Source organism: Camellia sinensis, chromosome 9 (assembly GCF_055761805.1).
Source record: "Camellia sinensis isolate YWXY chromosome 9, ASM5576180v1, whole genome shotgun sequence".
NCBI classification, from domain to species: domain Eukaryota; kingdom Viridiplantae; phylum Streptophyta; class Magnoliopsida; order Ericales; family Theaceae; genus Camellia; species Camellia sinensis.
In genome coordinates, this window is record NC_138969.1 from 28,553,874 (window position 1) to 28,571,769 (window position 17,896).

A 17,896-nucleotide genomic window follows, 5' to 3' on the forward strand; every position below is an offset into this window, starting at 1 on the left:
CGGGAGGGACCAATGTAAGTTGTGAAAACTTACGGAACCAGCACGGGATTCCCGGTTTGAAAAGTCCGAAACGGCACTTTTCTCGCACCTTAGCTTGAAAATAGTCCATCGGGAGGCCAAAATCGTGTTACAGTCAAGAGAAGGTCCGGAGAACACCTCAAACACCTAGGAAATGACCAACGTGTGCTGTGAAAACTTACGGAACTCGCATAGGACTCCCGGTTTGAAAACTAAGTCAAAAGATTCACTTCCTAAACACTTAAGTTTGAAAACAGGCCATCGGGGGGCCCCCAAAATCCTGTAACAGTCCCGAGAAGGCCCGTGGAACACCTCCAACACCTCGGGAGACATCAATGCAAGTTGTGGAAACTTACGGAACTAGCGCGGGACTTCCGGTTTGAAAACTAGGTCGGAAAAGGTACTTTTTTCACACTTAAGCTTGAGAATAGGGCTCGGCGGGCCGAAATCGTGTAACAATCATGAGAAGGCCCGGGAAACACCTCGAACATCTCAGGAGGGACCAATTTGAGTTGTGAAAACTTAAAGAACAGGCGCGGGATTCTCGATTTGAAAACTCGGTCAGAAAATACGCTTTTCTAACCCTTAAGTTTGGAAGTAGGCCATCGGGGGGCCAAAATCATGTAATAGTCGCAAGAAGGGCCACAAACACCTCAAACACCTCAGGAGTGACCAACGCTAGCTGTGAAAACTTACGGAACTAGCATGGGACTCCCGGTTTGATAACTAAGTTGGAAAGAGACACTTTTTCCAAACTTAAGCTTGGAAATAGGACACCGGGGCGGCTAAAACCGTGTAACAGTCACGAGAAACACCCAGAAATGCCCCAAACACCTCGAGGAGGGTCCAAGGTAAGTTGCGGAGACTTACGGAACTAGCACGGGACTCTCGGTCTGAGAACTAAATCAAAAAATGCACTTTTTTCAAACTTAAGCTCGAAAATAAGCCGTCGGGGGCCAAAATCGTGTAACAGTCACGAGAAGGCCCGGGGAACACGTCAAACACCCCGGGAGGGACCAATGTAAGTTGTGAAAACTTACGGAACTAGCACGGGACTCCCGGTTTGAAAACTAAGTCCGAAACGGCACTTTTCTCGTACATAAGCTTGAAAATAGTCCATCGGAAGGCAAAAATCGTGTGACAGTCAAGAGAAGGTCTGGGGAACACGTCGAACACCTTGGGAATGACCAACGTGAGCTGTGGAAACTTACGGAACTCGCATGAGACTCCCGGTCTGAAAACTAAGTCAAGAGATGCACTTCCTAAACACTTAAGTTTGAAAACAGGCCATCGGCCCCCCCCCCAAAATCCTGTAACAGTTCCGAGAAGGCCCGTGGAACACCTCCAACACCTCGGGAGACACTAATACAAGTTGTGGGACCTTACGGAACTAGCGCGGGACTTCCGGTTTGAAAACTAGGTCGGAAAAGGTACTTTTTTCACACTTAAGCTTGAGAATAGGGCTCGGCGGGCCGAAATCGTGTAACAATCATGAGAAGGCCCGGGAAACACCTCCAACATCTCAGGAGGGGCCAATTTGACTTGTGAAAACTTAAAGAACAGGCGCGGGATTCTCGATTTGAAAACTAGGTCAGAAAATACGCTTTTCTAACCCTTAAGCTTGGAAGTAGGCCATCGGGGGGCCAAAATCGTGTAATAGTCGCAAGAAGGGCCACAAACACCTCAAACACCTCAGGAGTAACCAACGCTAGCTGTGAAAACTTACGGAACTAGCACAGGACTCCCGGTTTGAAAACTAAGTCTGAAACGGCACTTTTCTCGTACATAAGCTTGAAAATAGTCCATCGGGAGGCAAAAATTGTGTGACAGTCAAGAGAAGGTCCGGGGAACACGTCGAACACCTTGGGAATGACCAACGTGAGCAGTGGAAACTTACGGAACTCACATGGGACTCCCGGTCTGAAAACTAAGTCAAGAGATGCTCTTCCAAAACACTTAAGTTTGAAAACAGGCCATCGGGGGCCCCCAAAATCCTGTAACAGTCCCGAGAAGGCCCGTGGAACACCTCCAACACCTCGGGAGACACCAATGCAAGTTGTGGAAACTTACGGAACTAGCGCGGGACTTCCAGTTTGAAAACTAGGTCGGAAAAGGTACTTTTTTCACACTTAAGCTTGAGAATAGGGCTCGACGGGCCCAAATCGTGTAACAATCACGACAAGGCCTGGGAAACACCTCAAACATCTCAGGAGGGATCAATTTGAGTTGTGAAAATTAAAGAATAGGCGCGGGACTCTCGATTTGAAAACTAGGTCAGAAAATACACTTTTCTAACGCTTAAGCTTGGAAGTAGGCCATCGGGGAGCCAAAATCATGTAACAGTTGCAAGGAGGGCCGGGAACACCTCAAACACCTCGGGTGTGACCAACGCGAGCTGTGAAAACTTAAGGAACAAGCACGGGACTCCCGGTTTGAAAACTAAGTTGGAAAGAGACACTTTTTCCAAACTTAAGCTTGGAAATAAGACACCGGGGCGGCTAAAACCGTGTAACAGTCACGAGAAACACCTAGAAATGCCCCAAACACCTCGGGGAGGGTCCAAGGTAAGTTGCGGAGACTTATGGAACTAGCACGGGACTCTCGGTCTGAGAACTAAATCCAAAAATGCACTTTTTTCAAACTTAAGCTCGAAAATAAGCCGTCGGGGGCCAAAATCGTGTAACAGTCACGAGAAGGCCTGGGGAACACGTCAAACACCCCGGGAGGGACCAATGTAAGTTGTGAAAACTTACGGAACTAGCACGGGACTCCCGGTTTGAAAACTAAGTCCGAAACGACACTTTTCTCGTACATAAGCTTGAAAATAGTCCATCGGGAGGCAAAAATCGTGTGACAGTCAAGAGAAGGTCCGGGGAACACGTCGAACACCTTGGGAATGACCAACGTGAGCAGTGGAAACTTACGGAACTCGCATGGGACTCCCGGTTTGAAAACTAAGTCAAGAGATGCACTTCCTAAACACTTAAGTTTGGAAACAGGCCATCGGGGGCCCCCCAAAATCCTGTAATAGTCCCGAGAAGGCCCGTGGAACAGCTCCAACACCTCGGGAGACACCAATGCAAGTTGTGGAAACTTACGGAACTAGCGCGGGACTTCCGGTTTGAAAACTAGGTCGGAAAAGGTACTTTTTTCACACTTAAGCTTGAGAATAGGGCTCGGCGGGCCGAAATCGTGTACCAATCACTAGAAGGCCCGAGAAACACCTCGAACATCTCAAGAGGGACCAATTTGAGTTGTTAAAACTTAAAGAACAGGCGCGGGACTCTCGATTTGAGAACTAGGTTAGAAAATACACTTTTCAAACGCTTAAGCTTGGAAGTAGGCCATCAAAGGGCCAAAATCATGTAACAGTCGCAAGGAGGGCCGAGAACACCTCAAACACCTCGGTTGTGACCAACGCGAGCTGTGAAAACTTACGGAATTAGCACGAGACTCCCGGTTTGAAAATTAAGTTGGAAAGAGACAATTTTTCCAAACTTAAGCTTGGAAATAGGACTCCGGGGGGGCTAAAACCGTGTAATAGTCACGGAAGGATCGGGAAATGCCCCAAACATCTCGGGAGGGTCCGAGATAAGTTGCGGAGACTTACGGGACTAGCACGGGACTCTCGGTCTGAGAACTAAATCAAAAAATGCACTTTTTTCACACTTAAGCTCGAAAATAAGCCGTTGGGTGCAAAAATCGTGTAACAGTCATGAGGAGCCCCGGGGAAGACATCAAACACCCCTGGAGGGACCAATGTAAGTTGTGACAACTTACGGAACTAGCACGGAACTCTCGGTTTGAAAACTAAGTCCGAAACGGCACTTTTCTCGCACCTTAGCTTGAAAATAGTCCATCGGGGGGCCAAAATCGTGTGACAATCAAGAGAAGGTCCGGGGAACACCTCAAACACCTAGGGAATGACCAACGTGAGCTGTGGAAGCTTACGGAACTCGCATAGGACTCCCGGTTCGAAAACTAAGTCAAAAGATTCACTTCCTAAACACTTAATTTTGAAAATAGGCCATCGGGGGCCCCCCAAAATCATGTAACAGTCCCCCGAGAAGGCCCGTGGAACAATTCCAACACCTTCGGAGACACCAATGCAAGCTGTGGGAACTTACGGAACTAGCGTGGGACTTTCGGTTTGAAAACTAGGTCGGAAAAGGTACTTTTTTTCACACTTAAGCTTGAGAATAGGGCTCGGCGGGCCGAAATCGTGTAACAATCACGAGAAGGCCCGGGAAACACCTCGAACATCTCAGGAGGGACCAAATTGAGCTGTGAAAAGTTAACGAACAGGCGTGGGACTCCCGATTTGAAAACTCGGTCGGAAAATACGTTTTTCTAACACTTAAGCTTGGAAGTAGGCCATCGGGGGGCCAAAATCATGTAACAGTCGCAAGAAGGGCCGAGAACACCTCAAACACCTCAAAAGTGACCAATGCGAGCTGTGAAAACTTACGGAACTAGCACGGGACTCCCGGTTTGAAAACTAAGTTGGAAAGAGACACTTTTTCCAAACTTAAGCTTGGAAATAGGACACCGGGGCGGCTAAAACCGTGTAACAGTCACGAGAAGGACCGAAAAATGCCCTAAACACCTCGAGGAGGGTCCAAGGTAAGTTGCGGAGGCTTACGGAACTAGCACGGGACTCTCGATCTGAGAACTAAATCAAAAAATGCACTTTTTTCAAACTTAAGCTCGAAAATAAGCCGTTGGGGGCCAAAATCGTGTAACAGTCACGAGAAGGCCCAGGGAACACGTCAAACACCCCGGGAGGGACCAATGTAAGTTATGAAAACTTACGGAACTAGCACGGGACTCCCGGTTTGAAAACTAAGTCCAAAACGGCACTTTTCTCGTACCTAAGCTTGAAAATAGTCCATCGGGAGGCAAAAATTGTGTGACAGTCAAGAGAAGGTCTGGGGAACACAACGAACACCTAGGAAATGACCAACGTGAGCTGTGGAAACTTACGAAACTCGCATGGGACTCCCGGTCTGAAAACTAAGCCAAGAGATGCACTTCCTAAACACTTAAGTTTGAAAACAGGCCATCGAGGGCCTCCCCAAACCTGTAACAGTCCTAAGAAGGCCCGTGGAACACCTCCAACACCTCGGGAGACACCAATGCAAGTTGTGGAAACTTACGGAACTATTGCGGGACTTCCGGTTTGAAAACTAGGTCGGAAAAGGTACTTTTTTCACACTTAAGCTTGAGAATAGGGCTCGATGGGCTGAAATCGTATAACAATCACGAGAAGGCCTGGGAAACACCTCGAACATCTCAGGAGGGACCAATTTGAGTTTTGAAAACTTAAAGAATAGGCGCGGGACTCTCGATTTGAAAACTAGGTTAGAAAATATGCTTTTCTAACGCTTAAGCTTGGAAGTAGGCCATCGGGGGGCCAAAATGATGTAATAGTCGCAAGAAGGACCTTAAACACCTCAGGAGTGACCAACGCTAGCTGTGAAAAGTTACAGAACTAGCATGGGGCTCCCGGTTTGAAAACTAAGTTGGAAAGAGAAACTTTTTCCAAACTTAAGCTTGGAAATAGGACACCGGGGTGGCTAAAACCGTGTAACAGTCACGAGAAGGACCGGAAAATGCCCCAAACACCTCGGGGAGGGTCCAAGGTAAGTTGCGGAGACATACAGAACTAGCACGGCACTCTCGGTCTGAGAACTAAATCAAAAAATGCATTTTTTTCAAACTTAAGCTCGGAAATTAAGCCGTCGGGGGCCAAAATCGTGTAACAGTCACGAGAAGGCCCGGAGAACACGTCAAGCACCCCGGGAGTGACCAATGTAAGTTGTGAAAACTTACGGAACTAGCACGGGACTCCCGGTTTGAAAACTAAGTTCGAAACGGCACTTTTCTCGTACATAAGCTTGAAAATAGTCCATCGGAAGGAAAAAATCGTGTGACAGTTAAGAGAAGGTCTGGGGAACACCTCGAACACCTAGGGAATGACCAACGTGAGCTGTGGAAACTTACGGAACTCGCATGGGACTCCCGGTCTGAAAACTAAGTCAAGAGATGCACTTCTTAAACACTTAAGTTTGAAAACAGGATATTAGGGGACCCCCAAAATCCTGTAACAGTCCCGAGAAGGCCCGTGGAACACCTCCAACACCTCGGGAGACACCAATGCAAGTTGTGAAAACTTACGGAATTAGCGCAGGACTTCCGGTTTGAAAACTAGGTCGGAAAAGGTACTTTTTTCACACTTAAGCTTGATAATAGGGCTCGGCGGTCCGGAATCGTGTAACAATCACTAGAAGGCCTGGGAAACACCTCGAACATCTCAGGAGGGACCAATTTGAGTTGTGAAAACTTAAAGAATAGGTGCGGGACTCTCGATTTGAAAACTAGGTCAGAAAATACACTTTTATAACGCTTAAGCTTGGAAGTAGGCCATCGGGGGGCCAAAATCATGTACCAGTCACAAGGAGGGCCGGGAACACCTCAAACACCTCGGGTGTGACCAACGCGAGCTGTGAAAACTTAAGGAACTAGCACGGGACTCCCGGTTTGAAAACTAAGTTGGAAAGAGACACTTTTTCCAAACTTAAGCTTGGAAATAGGACACCGGGGCGGCTAAAACCGTGCAACAGTCACGAGAAGGACCGGGAAATGCCCCAAACACCTCGGGGAGGATCCGAGGTAAGTTGCGGAGACTTACGGAACTAGCACGGGACTCTCGGTCTGAGAACTAAATCAAAAAATGCATTTTTTTCAAACTTAAGCTCGAAAATAAGCCATTAGGGGCCAAAATCGTGTAACAGTCACGAGAAGGCCCGGAGAACACGTCAAACACCCCGGAGGGACCAATGTAAGTTGTGAAAACTTACGGAACTAGCACGGGACTCCCGGTTTGAAAACTAAGTCCAAAACGGCACTTTTCTTGTACCTAAGCTTGAAAATAGTCCATCGGGGGGAAAAAATCGTGTGACAGTCAAGAGAAGGTCTGGGGAACACCTCGAATACCTAGGGAATGACCAACGTGAGCTGTGGAAACTTACGGAACTCGCATGGGACTCCCGGTCTGAAAACTAAGTCAAGAGATGCACTTCCTAAACACTTAAGTTTGAAAACAGGCCATCGGGGGCCCCCCAAAATCCTGTAACAGTCCCGAGAAGGATCATGGAACACCTCCAACACCTCGGGAGACACCAATGCAAGTTGTGGAAACTTACGGAACTAGCGCGGGACTTCCGGTTTGAAAACTAGGTCGGAAAAGGTACTTTTTTCACACTTAAGCTTGAGAATAGAGCTCGGCGGGCCGAAATCGTGTAACAATCACGAGAAGGCCCGGGAAACACCTTGAACATCTTAGGAAGGACCAATTTGAGTTGTGAAAATTAAAGAACAGGCACGGGACTCTCGATTTGAAAACTAGGTCAGAAAATACACTTTTCTAACGCTTAAGCTTGGAAATAGGCCATCGGGGGGCCAAAATCATGTAACAGTCGCAAGGAGGGCCAGGAACACCTCAAACACCTCGGGTATGACCAACACGAGCTGTGAAAACTTACGGAACTAGCACGGGACTCCCATTTTGAAAACTAAGTTAGAAAGAGACACTTTTTCCAAACTTAAGCTTGGAAATAGGACACCGGGGGGGCTAAAATCGTGTAACAGTCACGAGAAGGACCGGAAAATGCCCCAAACACCTTGGGAGGGTCCAAGGTAAGTTGCGGAGACTTACGGAACTAGCACGGGACTCTCAGTCTGAGAACTAAATCAAAAAATGAATTTTTTTCAAACTTAAGCTCGAAAATAAGCCGTCGGGGGCCAAAATTGTGTAACTGTCACGAGAAGGCCCGGGGAACACATCAAACACCCCGAGAGGGACCAATGTAAGTTCTGAAGACTTACGGAATGAGCACGGGACTCCCAGTTTGAAAACTAAGTCCGAAACGACACTTTTCTCGCACTTTAGCTTGAAAATAGTCCATCGGGGGCCCAAAATCGTGTGACAGTCAAGAAAAGGTCCGGGGAACACCTCAAACACCTAGGGAATGACCAACGTAAGTTGTGGAAGCTTACGAAACTCGCATAGGACTTCCGGTTCGAAAACTAAGTCAAAATATTCACTTCCTAAACACTTAAGTTTGAAAATAGGCCATCGGGGACCCCCCAAAATCCTGTAACAGTCCCCCGAGAAGGCCCGTGGAAAAATTCCAACACCTCGGGAGACACCAATGCAAGCTGTGGGAACTTACGGAACTAGCGCGGGACTTCCGGTTTGAAAACTAGGTCGGAAAAGGTACTTTTTTTCACACTTATGCCTGAGAATAGTCCTCGGTGGGCCGAAATCGTGTAACAATCACGAGAAAACCCGGGGAACACCTCGAACATCTTAGGAGGGACCAAATTGAGCTGTGAAAAGTTAACGAACAGGCGCGGGACTCCCGATTTGAAAACTAGGTCAGAATATACACTTTTCTAACACTTAAGCTTGGAAGTAGGCCATCGGGGGGCCAATATCATGTAACCGTCGCAAGAAGGGCCGGGAACACCTCAAACACCTCGGGAGTGACCAACGCGAGCTGTGAAAACTTACGGAACTAGCACGGGACTCTCGGTTTGAAAACTAAGTTGGAAAGAGACACTTTTTTCACACTTAAGCTTGGAAATAGGACACCAGGGGGGCCGAAATCGTGTAACAGTCATGAGAAGGACCGGGAAATGCCCCAAATACCTCAGGGAGGGACCAAGGTAAGTTGCGGAGACTTACGGAACTAGCACGGGACTCTCGGTCTGAGAACTAAATAAAAAAATGTACTTTTTTTAAACTTAAGCTCGAAAATAAGTCGCCGAGGGCCAAAATCGTATAACAGTCATGAGAAGCCCTGGGGAACACGTCAAACACCCCGGGAGGGACCAATGTAAGTTGTGAAAACTTATGGAACTAGCACGGGACTCCCGGTTTGAAAACTATGTCCGAAACGGCACTTTTCTCGTACCCAAGCTTGAAAATAGTCCATCGGGGGGCAAAAATCGTGTGACAGTCAAGAGAAGGTCCGGGGAACACCTCAAACACCTAGGGAATGACCAACGTGAGCTGTGGAAACTTACGAAACTCGCATAGGACTCCCGGTTTAAAAATTAAGTCAAGAGATGCACTTCCTAAACACATAAGTTTGAAAACAGGCCATCGGAGGCCCCCCAAAATCCTGTAACAGTCTCGAGAAGGCCCGTGGAACACCTCCAACACCTCGGGAGAGACCAATGCAAGTTGTGAAAACTTACTGAACTAGCATGGGACTTCCAGTTTTGAAAACTAGGTCAGAAAAGGTACTTTTTCACACTTAAGCTTGAGAATAGGCCTCGGCGGGCCGAAATCGTGTAACAATCATGAGAAGGCTCGAGAAACACCTCGAACATCTCAGGAGGGACCAATTTGAGTTGTGAAAACTTAAAGAATAGACGCGGGACTCTCGATTTGAAAACTTGGTCAGAAAATACACCTTTCTAACACTTAAGTTAGGAAGTAGGCCATTGGGGGTCCAAAATCATGTAACAGTCGCAAAGAGGGCCGGGAAAACCTCAAACACCTCGAGTGTGACCAACGCGAGCTGTGAAAACTTACGGAACTAGCACGGGACTCCCGTTTTGAAAACTAAGTTGGAAAGAGACACTTTTTCCACACTTAAGCTTGGAAATAGGACACCGTGGGGGCCAAAACCGTGGAACAGTCACGAGAAGGACTGGAAAATGCCCCAAACACCTCGGGAGGGTCCAAGGTAAGTTACGGAGACTTACGGAACTAGCACGGGACTCCCGGTTTGAAAACTAAGTCCGAAACGACACTTTTCTCGCACCTAAGCTTGAAAATAGTCCATTGGGGGGCCAAAATCGTGTGACAGTCAAGAGAAGGTCCGGGGAACACACCTAGGGAGGGACCAACGTGAGCTGTGAAAACTTACGGAACTCGCATAGGACTGCTGGTTTGAAAACTAAGTGAAAAGATGCACTTCCTAAACACTTAAGTTTGAAAACAGGCCATCGGGGGCCCCCAAAAATCCTGTAACAGTCCCGAGAAGGCCCGTGGAACACCTCCAACACCTCGGGAGACACCAATGCAAGTTGTGGAAACTTACGGAACTAGCGCGGGACTTCCGGTTTGAAAACTAGGTCGGAAAAGGTACCTTTTTCACACTTAGCTTGAGAATAGGCCTCGGCGGCCGAAATCGTGTAACAATCACGAGAAGGCCTGGGAAACACCTCGAACATCTCAGGAGGGACCAATTTGAGTTGTGAAAACTTAAAGAGCAGGCGCGGGACTCTCGATTTGAAAACTAGGTCAGAAAATACACTTTCTAACACTTAAGCTTGGAAGTAGGCCATCGGGGGGCCAAAAACATGTAATAGTCGCAAGGAGGGGCGGGAACACCTCAAACACCTCGGGTGTGACCAACGCGAGTTGTGAAAACTTACAGAACTAGCACGGGACTCTCGATTTGAAAACTAAGTTGGAAAGAGACACTTTTTCCACACTTAAGCTTGGAAATAGGACACCGAGGGGGCTAAAACCGTGTAACAGTCACGAGAAGGACCGGGAAATGCCCCAAACACCTCGGGAAGGTCCAAGGTAAGTTGCGGAAACTTACGGAACTAGCACGGGACTCTCGGTCTAAGAACTAAATCAAAAAATGCACATTTTTCACACTTAAGCTTGAAAATAAGCCGTTGGGTGCAAAAATCGTGTAACAGTCATGAGAAGGCTCGGGAAACACGTCAAAAATCCCGGGAGGGACCAATGTAAGTTGTGAAAACTTACGGAACCAGCACGGGACTCCCGGTTTGAAAACTAAGTCCGAAACGGCACTTTTCTCGCACCTTAGCTTGAAAATAGTCCATCGGGGGGCCAAAATCGTGTTACAGTCAAGAGAAGGTCCGGAGAACACCTCAAACACCTAGGAAATGACCAACGTGTGTTGTGGAAACTTACGGAACTCGCATAGGACTCCCGGTTTGAAAACTAAGTCAAAAGATTCACTTCCTAAACACTTAAGTTTGAAAAAAGGCCATCGGGAGCCCCCCAAAATCCTGTAACAGTCCTGAGAAGGCCCATGGAACAATTCCAACACCTCGGGAGACACCAATGCAAGTTGTGGGACCTTACGGAACTAGCGCGGGACTTCCGATTTGAAAACTAGGTCGGAAAAGGTACTTTTTTCACACTTAAGCCTAAGAATAGGCCTCGGCGGGCCGAAATCGTGTAACAATCACGAGAAGGCCCGGAGAACACCTCGAACATCTCAGGAGGGACCAAATTGAGCTGTGAATACTTAACGAACAGACACGGGACTCCCAATTTCAAAACTAGGCCGGAAAATACACTTTTTCTAACATTGAAGCTTGGAAGTAGGCCATCGGGGGGCCAAAATCATGTAACAGTCGCAAGAAGGGCCGGGAACACATCAAACACCTCGGGAGTGACCAACGCGAGTTGTGAAAACTTACGGAATTAGTGCGGGACTTCCGGTTTGAAAACTAAGTTGGAAAGAGACACTTTTCCGCACTTAAGCTTGGAAATAAGACACCGGGGGGGGCCAAAACCGTGTAACAGTCACGAAAAGGACCGGGAAATGTCCCAAACACCTCGGGAGGGTCCAAGGCAAGTTGCGGAGACTTACGGAGCTAGTACGGAACTCGTTTCAAGTTTAAGTGATTGAAAAGTACATTTTTTGACATAATTTTTAAAAATAAAAGTATATATTTTACACGTCATCTTTTTTACATAAAAGTATATATTTTACATTATATCTTAGTTGTTTTGGATTATAGTTGTACTAGCGCCAAATTATTTTACAGAAACAATCACATATGACAAAAAAAATAGGACCTCGTGTGATGGGCCCCATATATGGTGTCTCACATATGTTATTAATTTTGTTTGAATTGTGACTTTAAAAATTCAAGATTTCAAAAGTCAAAAACATTATTTTAGTTTATTTTATTTGCTTTCCTTAAAAAACTACTTTTGGATTTCTTTCAAATGAAAAAAAAAAAAAAAAATTGATTGTGAACTTGTTGAAAGAAGTGCTTATGCTAATTGCATATATGTTTATTTGGTTTGCAATGGTTATCATATGTATTTACCTGCATTCGCATCAAAAGATCAGCACAAGGTAGAGCCTAAGCCTGATTGTTTTTGGATTTTTTTTTGTATTTTTTTCGTGCTTCTTCAACCATTGCTCTCTCTTCTGGTGACCTTGCATCAGGGTCAAATTCCCAAATTTGTCTACCAACATAATTGTTGGTGCTAAACAAGTATGGTCCATGACCTTCTGCAATCTTGAGCTTCCACATTATTTTTTTTTTCCTCGAAGACTCTTTTCGTGTTTCAGGCTTCTGCATTTATATGGCACAAATTAGAAGGTACTAGTAAATTTTATTTTACATACTTTTCAAATTATATTATTCTTAGAGCTTTTTTAAATTGTTCACAAATAATCGGATGCAATGTTTGATAAGCTTTGCTTAAGGACTACATAATTTTGTTGGCTCATCCCTCGTCTTTGCTCTATTCACATTTCAGTGATAACCAAATTTATTTTATCATGTAACGATTCCACATTGGTTAATATGGACCTTGGCCATGTGCATATAAGCTTCTTGGACACCCTCTCTTTGTAAACCGATTTTCAAGGGTAACTTATGCTAAAGGGTTATTTGGTATCAGAGCCAACCACCACGTCGAGTATGGGATCGGATTGGTGCAACTTTGTGGTTCGAATCACAAAGGGGTGGCCTGGAGGTTGGATTAAGGCACCTAGAAAAAGTGTTGAATACTGATGGTTGAGTGAAACTACCAAAAGGAAAACAGTTACCACCAGATCAAAAGCTGCCAAAAGGGAAAGGGTTACCAACGGGTCAGTGTCGATAGAGTGGACCATCGTGGATGTTGGCTTTGTAGCGTGGTGGTATGTTATGATTTCACATCCATTAACATAAGTCTTAACTATGTGCATATAAGTCTCTTGGACACTCTCTCCTTGCAAAATAGTTTTTGAAAGTGAGGGTTTGTATCGTATCACTTGACATATCATTACTAAAGTTATTTAGTAAGTCTGATTTATCAATAATAAAGAGTAAATAATTATTTTATTCAAAAAAATAAAAGATAAAATAAACATATTGAAAATTTTCTATTATTGAAAGAGCATATAAGTCGATTTACTAAATTTTTTTTGCATGTAACTGAAGAGATTGTGGGAGATGAGAGGTGAATAAGAAATATTATTGTGTGAATTTGTGATGTATTAGAAATATTATACATACTTGTGGGAGATGAGAGGTGAAATTACTACCTTGAGTTGAAGTGAAAAGCTTTTCTTGCTTACGAAGTGAAAGAAAGGCACAAGAGATAGAGAGAGATGTGAATTACAAAGGAGGAATATCAAAAGTGCTTCAAAGGTTTGGAATATGGCTGAGTAAAGACAGGGAATACTACTTATATATAGATTTTTCACGGGCATGTAACACTGGGTAATGTTATGGTATAAATTAAACATGTGTGTATTATATACAAATTTTGATATTTTTGGGGTTAATTATCACAAATGTTCGTACTAAGTCCTTTACAAGTCCTAAGTAAATAATTAAAAAAAGAACTGTAACCAAACACAACATAACATATAACCAAACACTACAACATTGTTTTACTTTAGTGACATTTGAAAGTGTCATAAAACTATTGAGTTAATGACATTTTTTAGTCTTGTGGCATTTTGAACAAGTGCCATTTGTATCCGTGCCACGATAAATACTAGTGTCACGGTAGATATTTACAAGTGCCACTACACCATCATGACTAAAAACTTTTAATGACATTTTAATGTCATGGTAGATATTATTTGTGGCACTATCAAGCGCCATTAAAAAAAGAGTTAGTGACACTTATAAGTATCATTACACCATCAAAACTACAACCTTTCAGCAACACTTTAATGTCATGGTAGGCACTATTCGTGACGCTATCAAGTGGCATTCGTGATGACAATTCGTTGTAGAACAATTTGATCCACTCTTGCGGAGACTCGAACCTCCAAACTCCCGTACCATAAACCTTATAAACCACACTCTTCCCACTACACCTCTATAGCACCACATGATTATATATATAACATATATTATTTATATAGTACATACATCCATATTAATATAAAAGTATATGTATAAACATAATTATTTTATTGAACATAATTTATGTAAAATAAACTATTTACTAGCAAAATAAAAAAAGACCACTTTTGGCAACTAAAAATATTTTTTAGTCGCTAATTCTATACTTTTGGCTGCTAATTGTTTTTTAGTTGCTACAAAACTTAACTTTTGCCGACCGAAATCGGATTTGGTCGCCGAAGATGCACTTTCAGCTACCAAAATTTTGGTCACCAAAAAATTTAATTCCCGCCTTAGGATTTTAGTTCTCCTACGTTAAAAATGACCACTTTTGGCGACTAAACTTATTTTTTAGTCGCCAATTGTAGACTTTTACTAAAAAAATTTTTGGCACCAAAAAGCTTTACTTTTGGCTACTAAAATTTTTTTAGTCGGTAAAACCCATGTAATCAGTGACCAAACTTATTTTTAGTCGCCAATTATAGGCTTTTAGCTACTAAATTTTTTTAGTGGCCAAAAAGCTTTACTTTGGGCTACTAAAAATTTTTTAGTCACTAAAACCCATATAATCAGCGACCAAACTTAGTTTTAGTCGCTAATTTTAAACTTTTGGCTACTAAAATTGTTTAGTCGCCAAAAAGCTTTACTTTTGGCAACTAATGCTGTTTTAGTCGCTGAAAGCTATACTTTCAGCGGCCAAATTTTTTTTGGTCAGGAAATTTAGTCGCCGAATGTGCTTTTTCCTGTAGTGTACATTGAGTTTAATTTATTTATTTTTAATCATTTACTGCATTTTAAAAATTTAGAAAATATATTGGCATTTTTTGTTTTTTGAAAAATGCCATTATAAGCTTGGAAAGTTTTTGGCTTAGTGGCATTTCTCAAAATGCTATAAAATATTTGTTTATGACACTTTTCACCTAAGTGCCATAAAAAGTAATTTGCACCTACCTAGTGTCCTGACATTTTAAAAAAAATGCCATTACGACTAAAGTTTAGTAGCATCTGTTGGTAAATGTCACGAACATAATTTTTTGTGTCATTATTTTATAAAATGCCATAAAATTGATATGACATTTTTTTATTGAAATGCCACTAGAGCCTTATATGTTTGTGATTCTGTGGCATTTTTCTAAAACATTTAATGCCAATTTTTATTTTTGTGGCATTTTCTAAAAACATGCCACTAGTGTAGTGTCACTAAAGTGTAAATTTGTTGTAGTGACATTTTTATTGTAGTAAAGTGACACTTTTTTTAATTGAAATGCCACTAGAGCCTTGTATGTTTGTGGCTCTATGGCATTTTTCTAAAAAATGCCACCAAATATTCTTTTGTGACATTTTTTAAGAACATGCCAGTAATATGGTGTCACTAAAATGTGTTTTTGTTGTAGTGAAATATCTTTTAAATCATAATCAAAATACCGTCACAATAAATCATAATTAATATCACAATGTATATAATCAAATTATATAACTAACACCTCAATAGATGATAACTAAAGACTACAAACATCATAATTAAGAATGTATAGTACATTGCACACACCCCAAAATGGGTGTTTATCATGGAATTTCACAACACTAAAGTTTCACGTTTTGTGTATCAATCACATGAAAAAGTATATTACAAATGCACAGTCTGAGGTATTTGTCAAATACATTTGAAAATTAGAACTTGCGTTTGAAATTTCAAGTTACAAATTTTCCTCCCTGCTCTCTCCATTAGTCCACTGTTAGTTTTTATATATATATATATATATATATATATATATATGTAAACTTCATTCATACTCATAATTAGACAAAGTACAATATAGGTTGATCATCATCCAAACATAAAATAAAAATTAATTTGGTAAAAAAAATAAATGTCTAAAAGATTTATTAATTCTACATAATTTTATTTTTAGTTGGTAGAAATAATTTTTTAAAATTCAAAAAAAAAAATTTGACATTTATTTTTGTCAAATTAGTTTATATTTTATCAAATTAACGACTTTGTCATTTAAATTAAGCAATGGTATCTTCAATTGTCTTTATTTGGAACAAAAATCAAAATTCAGAATCAAATGTATCACAATCAAAAAGTCATGAACCAAAGCGACATAAGACTCAAAACTATAGACACCATTGGTATAATTTGTCCTTTTATCCTTAAAGTAAAAGGAAGAAGAAAAAAAATTGAAAGAGAACGATTAAAAAAAAATACATATAGAAAGAAATATGAGAGGGTGAAATTGACAAAATAGAGACGTAAAAGAAACGAAAATAGAAGGAAGAGAGAGATGAGATAGTAGTGACAAAAAAATTAACGTAGGCACTTCAATTTTCATGCTTTTATAATACTTTATGGATTAAATAATCTGTCACTTAAATTCTAACCACCACCACCACCACCACCACCTACACCTATCACGCCCAACTTTGGGTACTACCCTTAGCTCGGGCCACTCTGCTTTAGTCCTCCTTAGCTTCAGTCAACTCCTCTCGCCACCTTTCAACTCCTCTTCATCTTCTGAGCCACTCTTAGCTCTTTTCCACCATCTTGTGCAATCCCCAACCTCTTTCCACTCTCTGGCGCCATCCCTACTCTTTCTTACCTCGAGAAAGCGAGAAATCACAAAAAAAAGTTAAGGAAAGAGAAGATAGAAGGTTATGATGGCGGATGTTGAGTTAGGAATTAGGACATAAACACTGGGGATATAATTAAAATTAATGAATTGAGTAATGTTCTAATAAAAATTTTGTTAACGTGGGCCTTTAAGACATATGATAATAAATTTTGAAAATATTATATATTTTTTATTATGCTCACTTCGGTGCACGTTGTATTATACTTTCAAATTCCTTAACATCTACCCTAATAACATATATATATTAACAAAATTCTTATAATAACAACTAAGCTTCAAATCCTAAACTAATAAAGTGAGATTGAATTACTGAGTCTTGCTATGGTACATTTAATTATGAGAGTTTATAGTGTTAATTATGAGATATATGATTTAGATATGATATATGTAGTGTTAGTTACACTTAATGTTGTGTGGTTTTAAGCCAAAGTGGTATTGCTTATGAGACAATTGGCCACGATTATGAGAAAACTAGAAATTGTTATAAGATATATGGTATTTGTTATGAGAATTGTGAGAATAATTATGCTGAAAAGTCGTGTGGTAATAAAGTTATGATAACAAGTGGTGGTGGCTTATAACTAAGTTATGATCAAACTAATTCAATTATAAACATATCTAGTATGGCTCATAATTGTAATGACGTGGCGCAATTCTGGCTATACATTTTGGTAGGTACATACTAGGGGTGATCGCAGATCGGGTTGGGTTGAGTAGCATCCCATCCACCATCCATTCAAAATTAGATAGATTGAAAAAAATCAATCTATATCGGCTTATTGGTTTGGCAGATGTAGATTGCATGGGCCGTGTAGGTCGGCGGATGGATGCGATCGGTTTGGCGGTTTAGACTTTACAAATTTTGGGTATTTTTTAAATTATAATTCATAACTTTTACAATCTCCAATAACTAGTAATCTGAAAAAATAAATATTATTTATCTATAATAGGCCATGGCACCACGCATGTATATTTTTAAGGTATTATTTTTTATTTTTTCAAAAATAAATATTTTATTATTTCTACTATATATTGTTACTTGTTAGTATTTTTTTTCTTTTTTTTGAATTTCATCTACGGGCAGATTGGGTTCATAC

The 17,896-nt window shown here is 41.9% G+C and overlaps 1 pseudogene; it reads right to left on the reverse strand.

Moving 5' to 3' along the window:
• Positions 1-12,348, reverse strand: part of LOC114270058 (dammarenediol II synthase-like) — a 127,417-nt pseudogene extending 115,069 nt beyond the window's left edge.
• Positions 12,349-17,896: the final 5,548 nt, after the last annotated feature.